Source organism: Triticum dicoccoides, chromosome 6B, assembly GCF_002162155.2.
Source record: "Triticum dicoccoides isolate Atlit2015 ecotype Zavitan chromosome 6B, WEW_v2.0, whole genome shotgun sequence".
Taxonomy (NCBI): Eukaryota; Viridiplantae; Streptophyta; class Magnoliopsida; order Poales; family Poaceae; genus Triticum; species Triticum dicoccoides.
The window spans coordinates 303,008,349-303,016,641 of record NC_041391.1 but is presented as its reverse complement, the minus strand read 5'-3'; positions in this window follow the sequence as shown (position 1 = coordinate 303,016,641).

The following is an 8,293-nucleotide window of genomic DNA, read 5'->3' as shown; positions in this document are numbered from 1 at the left end:
TACCTGCGATCGTGGAGGTTGACGGTTGGCCTCCCTTGGGCTATAAATGAGGAGGGGTGAGAGCCCTCATCGCCCATTTCTTCCTACTCCACCTGCTTATTCTTCCTCGCTCCGTTGCTTGTAGCGTCCCCCATGGTGCCTGCGAAGAGGTTTTAGGCCGCGGAGAAGGGAAAGGCTAGCCAGGAAGGGCCTGGCTCTCCTCCGCCCAAGCGCGGACGCGGTCACCCTTGCAAGAACTTTGCGACCCCCACCGTGGCTCCCCGCGGCCGTGGCGGTGGGCCCTCATGTGGTGGGGGCCGCCCATGTTGAGGCACCCTGGTTGGTGGAGGAAGGCGTGCTATGGCCGCGCGGCCTCCCAGGCTGCGCTTCCACTCGGCGGAGGTGCTGCCGGAATTTGTCGTGTGGTTGGAAAACCCGGCCGGCAATCGGCTTCAGCTCCCGTGCTTCTTTGTCGGTGAGCGGCCAGCCGCTGGCCTAGGCGGGCTTTTGTTGCAGGCGCACGGCTGCTGCAGCAGGGCCTCCTGGGTCACAGTGGAGGTCTCCGTCGCCATCAATGCAGCCTTGGCCCGAGGCTGGCAGATGTTTGCCCGCGCGCGGGGTCTGGGCACGCGGTGCACCCTCCACTTCAAATACGATGGTGACGCGACCCTCTACATGAGGGTGATCGGAGAGGATGGCCGCCGTGTTGGGTGCTACCCTGAAGACAACGACGGCGATGAGGTGCTCGGTCTTGGCGACGGTCATGATGAGGGTGAAGTGAACTTGCTCCCGGTGACGACCGTGGCTCGTCAAGCTACGGCGGCTCTTCCTCCGGAGACAGCTCCTCCAGCGGCAGCTATGATCAACCGCCACATCGGTGTGCTCGCCTCGAGGGCGGCAGCGGTTCATCCCGTCGCCGCGCTCCGGTGAAGCGAGAGGTGGGGTCTGGCTGAGCTTACGAGGTCTCTATAGATCCCTCCTCGCGAACTGCTGCAAGGCGCGTGCCGCTTTTGTTTTGTTTTCCTTCCTTCCTGCATTGAGAGAGACAAGTATGGGGCCCCGTGGGGGCGTGCAACAAACTATGATTTCCTAGTTAACATGCTGCATTTATTGTTCCTGTGCTGTGTCATGGCATCGTTGTTGTACGTCGGCGTGTAGGAACAACTTAGCTTGGCACATTCGAAGTAGTTTTTGCCTCGTGAGGTGCCCGCTTCAAGCCTTGCCGGGTGCCTTAGGAGCTGCAAAAAACTCGTTAAGAGACTGCCATTTTTTGAACCCTGGTCGCAAGGGCTGTCGACCGTGGCCCAGCGCTTCGTGTCGCGGTACCCGAGGGGCACGGACTGAGAGGGGTGCTCCCGCTGCAAATTTGAATGAGACTGCCTCGTGAAAATCATAAGAAAAAAAGGCTCACGAGGGCACCTGTTGGTGTCAAAACCGGCGGATCTCGGGTAGGGGGTCCCGAACTGTGCGTCTAGGCGGATGGTAATAGGAGACAAGGGATGCAATGTTTTTACCCAGGTTCGGGCCCTCTCGATGGAGGTAAAACCCTACTCCTGCTTGATTGATATTGATGATATGGGTAGTACAAGACTGGATCTACCACGAGATCAAGGAGGCTAAACCCTAGAAGCTAGCCTATGGTATGATTGTTGTTCGTCCTATGGACTAAAACCCTCCGGTTTATATAGACACCGGAGAGGGCTAGGGTTACACAGAGTCGGTTACAATGGTAGGAGATCTACACATCCGTATTGCCAAGCTTGCCTTCCACGCCAAGGAAAGTCCCATCCGGACACGGGACGAAGTATTCAATCTTGTATCTTCATAGTCTTGGAGTCCGGTCGATGATGATAGTCCGGCTCTCCGGACACCCCCTAGTCCAGGACTCCCTCAGTAGCCCCTGAACCAGGCTTCAATGACAACGAGTCCGGCGCACATATTGTCTTCGGCATTGCAAGGCGGGTTCCTCCTCTGAATAATTCATAGAAGATTGTGAACGCCAGGATAGTGTCTGGCTCTGCAAAATAAATTCCACACTCCACCGTGGAGAGAATAATATGTACACAAGTTCAATCTGCTGGCGTATTTTGTGGCGTGACGTCACACCACTACCAAGTCTTTACTTGAATCGTTTTTATTATACCACCTCAATGCGTTTAGCGAAGCGGTTTCCTTGGCACGTCTTGTCGAAGCAGAGATCGTGTTCCCCTTATTCCGGGATTCCCATCAATACGGACGTGGGTAACCCAACCGTGCCCGTTGCCATGCCTCCTCCATCGAAGGTGAGTTCCAAACGGTCATGGGGACGGCTCTTGGTATTCTCCCTCTTTATAAGGAGACCAAGGCTCATTTCTTTTCTTCAATCCTCAATCGAATCCGCCCCTCGCCCCGAGTTCCAACACTCAGAGCTCCAGATTCGAGCGCTTCGAACCTTCGACAATGTCCGACTCCGTCCTACAGGGCCGGTGGATTCCCTCCTCCGTCACAGAGGAGGACGTGCTAAAGCTGAGAGAAGCCAGGTACTTAACCTACGAGATTTCGCATAGGCTGCCTGCTCACGGGCAAGTCATTCCCACTCCCGAGCCCGGCGAGAGCGTCGTGTTCGTGTCTCACCTCCGTCGGGGTTTAGGCTTCCCGATGGATCCCTTTGTGAGAGGGCTCATGTTTTACTATGGGATGGAATTCCATGACTTGGCTCCGGAGTCCATCCTCCATATCTCATCGTTTATTGTCGTCTGCGAAGCCTTCCTCCGCACTACCCCTCACTTCGATTTGTGGCTCAAAACCTTCAACGTGGAACCGAAGATGATTGAGGGGCGCTAAGCAGAGTGCGGTGCAGCGACTATAAGCAAGAGGGTCGATGCTCCATGGCCCGAGGGCTCTTTTAAGGAGGAGCTCGGTTTGTGTCAGCAGGAGTGGTTCTATATTACTGCTCCTAGGGGCAGCAGGCAAAGGCCGCCGCCCGTCTTTCGCCCGGGTCCTCCACAGTGGCTGACGTCATGGGTCAGCAAAGGGCTTGACTGGGGGCGTCCAAGGACGTACTCCTATTGCAGGGCCGGTGTCACATCCCTAGTTCTGGTATGCACTAGGCTAGCCCTTCATGTGAGCATCATGTTTACATTCTAATGAAATTTGAATTGAGGAATTTTCAAAAGCCTCGGAAGACCTCTAAAAATAACCAACATTTAAATCTCATCAAATGAGTCCAAGAAAATGTTCCTCTTAGTCTATGAAAATATTGGAAAGAGGTAAAACTCAAAACAATATTTTTCGAATCTCAGAGATATTTATTTTGGGCCTTTGAATTAAATAAATAACAATTTGCATTGGATATATTTTTTTATATAATTAATATATGTCCAATAATTCTGGAACATTTTGTGTGGTTTGGTATATTTTTATATCATTATTTTCAGCATTTTATCAGATGGTTTAGTGTTTTTACTAAATCAAAACAAAACAGAACAAAATAGAAAACAAAAACAAAAACTAAAAGAGAGACAGAGTGTTACTTGTCGCTTACCAGCAGCCCACTCACCTCGGCCCAGCATCGTAGTCGGCCGGCCCAGCCCACCAGCGCCTCCCTGTCGTCTTCCTCCTCGAGACAGTAGGACAGGGGCGTGTGCCCGTGGCGCGCACGCATGCGCAGCGCCACCTCCTCCCTCCCTGCCTGCCTGCCCCCTTCCACAACGCCGATGCGGACGCCATGACACCTCATGGACCCTCCTCGCTCTCTCCCTCACCCTCACTTCCCCCTGGATCCCTCTCTCTTCCCCACCGAGCTGAGCTCGTCGCCGCCGACGCCGTTTACCACGGCCACAACCACCCCCTCGCCCCTCTGACGTGCCCATGAGCTCCGCCTCCATTGTCTACGCCTCCTCGACGACTCACGCGACGCCGGACGCCCCAACGCATCGTCCCCGACCTCTTCTTCAACCTCGGGATGCCGAGATCACCACCGCCGTGCCGTCTGCTCCGAGCCTCCCCCGAGCCCACATCGACGCCTCTGCAACCACCGTGAGCTCCCGGGCCGGAACCCCCTCTCCCCGAGCTCGATTACGCCTCTAGTCATCGCCCCGCGAGCATCGAGCTCCGGCCATCGCCATGGCCGGTGAGCCTCACGCTCCCGACCTTTTCCGCTCGTCTCCGTAGCACCGGCGTGCTCTCTAGGTCCCTAGGAAGCTGTTGAGGCCCTCGGTTGGCCTCCCCGTGCACCGCAGCGACGCCTGCCTCGTGTCGTGGCTTCGGCAGCCACCCGGCTCAACACCGTCGCCAACTTCGGCGACCACGCACCCCCCTGCTGCCTCTGTTGGATGCACGGGAGGAAGGGCTACCTCCTGGTGCCCTTAGCACGTCGGACTGCTGCCGGAGCAGCGCCTCCGGCGAGCTTCTGCCGCGGTTTTGGTCGCCGCCGGCCAACTCCGGCGGGCTGACGTTGCGCCGGTTAGTTAGTGCTAATGACCACTATAAGCACCTCCATGAGCCACTGCCATGTGGGCCCCTGCGCTTAATTAGGTTAATATAATTTTTCTGTTAAATTAGTGTTAATGCCGTGGACCCCACGTGTCAGCTTTGACTCTGGCCCAGTCATCGTTGACCGGTCCCACCTGTCATTCACTCAAGCCAGCCCAGAGTCAATGACCAGTGGGCCCCACATGTCAGTTTGAACTCGACCGGCTCCTGTTGACCGCTGACATCACAGAGACGTCATGCTGACGCAATAAGTCATTTTCTGGATTTGTTTTATTTCTAAATAACTAGGAAAATCCAGAAAATGATTTAAACTTCTAAAAATCATAGAAATTAATCTATAGCTCCAAATGAAATAAGTTATATATGAAAAATGATCTGAAAACTCCAATCTATCCATCTGTACCATTTTCATGCATGTTAGAACAACTTATCACTACTGTTTAGGACAAATGAAATGAATGGCATTTAAATAATCACATGTGGAGTTGGAATTTGAACCCTTGGTTCAAAGCAACTTCATTTAATCTGGTTTATAGTTGCATTAGCCCAACACACTCATTTTGCCATGTCATGATCATGCATCATATTGTGCATTGCATTTATTGTGTTCCCTTCTGTGTTGCCGGTATTTTTCCCCTCTCGCTAGACGTGATACCGACGATGAGATCGATGACACCGATGAAGAACTATTTCTATCTTCAGAAGTGCCAGGCAAGCAAAACCCCCTTGTTCATTCCGATACAATCCCACTCTCTTGCTCCTGCTCTCTTTTACTGCATTAGGACCACAACGATTCAACTGTTACATGATGCGGTAGTTGAACCCCTTTATCCTCTGCATGACCTGTCATTGCCAAAGTAAATAGATGAAACCCACTAACATGAGTAGGAGTTGTTTGAGCCCTGATGTGCCTACTCATTCATGCTTGTTTGTCATGCCTGCTATTGCTTAGAGTTGTGTTAGGTCTGATTCATCGGGGATGAATGGGAGGTGTGTGAACATGTCCTACTGTTCAGAGCTAAGTGTGTGAACACGATTTGGTAAAGGTAGCGGTGAGAGGCCATCTAGGAGTACATGGTGGGTTGTCTCATTGAAGTCATCCTTAGGAACTGAGTTCTGTGTTTGTGATCCATGAACAGTTACTACCACACATTGGGCTCCGGGCACTCCAAGCTCTCTCGACTTATTAATCAACTTGATCTCTGTCCAGGAGTTGCAACTAGTTTCTGGTGTTTGTAGGTAGTGTTAGTAGTCTACCAAGTGGCACCCGGTACAGGTGGGCTTGGGACAGACTAGGCACCGTAGCACGGTGTACCAAGCATAGATGTCACACCCTAGCTAGTCATGCATCAGAGTGTGTGCATCATGTTTAAAATTCCATTTAATTTGAAATGGGGATTTGTGAAACCCTCAGAATCATTTTGAAAATGACCCAAATAAAAATTTCTCCAAAAGGGTCCAAGAAAATGCTCATGTTGCTCTCTGAAAATATTGGACAGAGATAATAATCAAACCAATATTTTTAAGAGCTCATAGGTATTTATTTTGGGCATTTGGAATTAATGCATAAATATTTGCTTTGGAAATATATTAATTATATATATTAATATATGTCCAAATATTATGCCATTTATAAAGGAGCTCTGAAATAATATATCTAGCCCCTGCAAAAATTGGCATAAGTTAAATAAATGATTTAATATATTATTTAAATCAAAACAAATGTCAGAAATTAGAAAACAGAAAAAAATAAAAGGGAGAAGCTTACCTGGGCTCCTCCCTGTGCAGCCCAGCCAACTGGCCGGCCCAGCCAGCAGCCGGCCCAGCCCACCTCCCTCCTCTGTCGTCTTCGTCCTCGACAGAGGGAGGGGAGTGTGGCCGGCGCGCGCGCGCGCCACCGCGCCACGCCACCTCTCTCCCTGCTTGCCTGCCCTCCCCTCCTCGCTCGATGCCCCGGACGACGCCACGCCTCCCCCCTGCTCTCTCTCACTCGCCCCGGCTCTCCCCTCCTCTCCCTCGCTCTCTCTCTCACACGGCCGAACACCACCGTCGCCGCCGTTCGCCATAGCAGCCGTCTCCGGCCACCCCTCGCTCCCCCGACTAGCTCAGAAGCTCCGCCACAACCCCCTCTTCCTCCCCACCGCTCCACGGGCCTCCGGAAGCCCTGCATCGCCGCCACGTCGCCGTTCCCCTCTTCGGGCTCCGACCATCATCGCCGTCGAATTCGCCGTCTCCAGCGCGTCTCCGAGCCCGCTTCGACGCCCACTGCAACCGCGGTGAGCCCCTGAGTCGTTTCCCCCTTCTCCCCTGGTCTCTTTCGACCTCTAGGCCTTAGCCCCACCTTGGCCGAGAGCTCCACGCCGCCGGCGATGTCGCCGTCGTGGCCACGGTCACCGTAGCGCCCAACCGAGCACACTATCGTGCTCCACGCCTCACTAGGAGCACGCAGCACGCACCAACGCCTCCCCAAACACCCTACAACGCCGACTCCGACCGCACCCGAACTCCGGCCGCCGCTCACGAGCTCGCCGTCGACGGTACCAGCCACCCCAGGCTCGGCCACCACCACCGTTCGACGCGCGGGAGCAAGAGCTCTCCAACGAGCCCAAGAACGGCCTCGCCCGTGCCCTGTAGCGCGATCCCGCATCGCGCCGCCGTCTCGGGCCTCGCCGGCGTCACGTCGCCGGTGGGTTTGACCCACTTTCACCACGGCAGGACCCCCCCTGAGTCCCTGACAGGTGGGCCCAGCCCTGTAGCTAATTAGGATTAGCGCTAACCACTGTTAGTTAACCCCCTGACACTGACCAGTGGGCCCCAGCGCCACTAACCCCTAATTAGGATTAAACTAACCCTGTTTAACCCCCCTGTCACTGACGTGTGGGCCCCACACGTCAGGTTTGACTCCAGCCAGCCGCAGTTGACCACTGACGTCATGCTGACGTCATGCTGGCGCAATATTTATATTTCTGGATTTAAATTAAATCAGGAAATTCCAGAATATTATTTAAACTTCAAAAATTCATAACTTTTATTCCGTAACTCCAAATTGGACAAATTATATATGAAAAATGATCAGAAAAATCCAATCTATCCATCTGTACAATTTCATGCATGATCAAACAAGTTAAATTGATGTCTCAAGCAGAACAAGGAAAAGCACTTTAAGAGGCCATGTTTGAGTTTGAAATTTGAATCTATGATTCAAATTTGTTCAAACCCTTCTGGTTTTAGTTGCATTAGCCCAACACACTCATATTGCTATGTTTCATGCATGCATCATATTGTTGCACATTGTTTGGTGATGGTTGTGTATCGGTGTCCTTTGCGACAGGTTCTGCCTCCGAGGAGTACCGTGATTACCCTAACGAAGAACCGTATCAGTGCATCGAACCATCAGGCAAGCAACCAACCATTTGATCATATCGATACAATCCCATGTTCTCGCTCCTGCTCTCTTTTACTGCATTAAGACAACGCGTTTCAAACTGCTGTGTGCTACGGTAGTTGAACCCATTTCCTCTGCATGACCTGTCATTGCCACAGTAACTAGATGAAACCCACTAGCATGTGTAGGAGTTGATTGAGCCATATGTATGTGTTGTTCCTACCTTGCTATGCCTGCTATGCTTAGAGTCGTGTCAGGTCTGGTTCATCTGGGTGATGGCTAGAGTGAAATGATTATGTCGCTAATGAGAGTGGTGTGGTGAACACGATTTGGTAAAGGTATCGATGAGAGGCCATGTAGGAGTACATGGTGGGTTGTTTCATTGAAGCCGACCTTAAGCACTGAGATCTGTATGTGTGATTTAAGAATCAGCTACTACCATGCATTGGGCCCGAA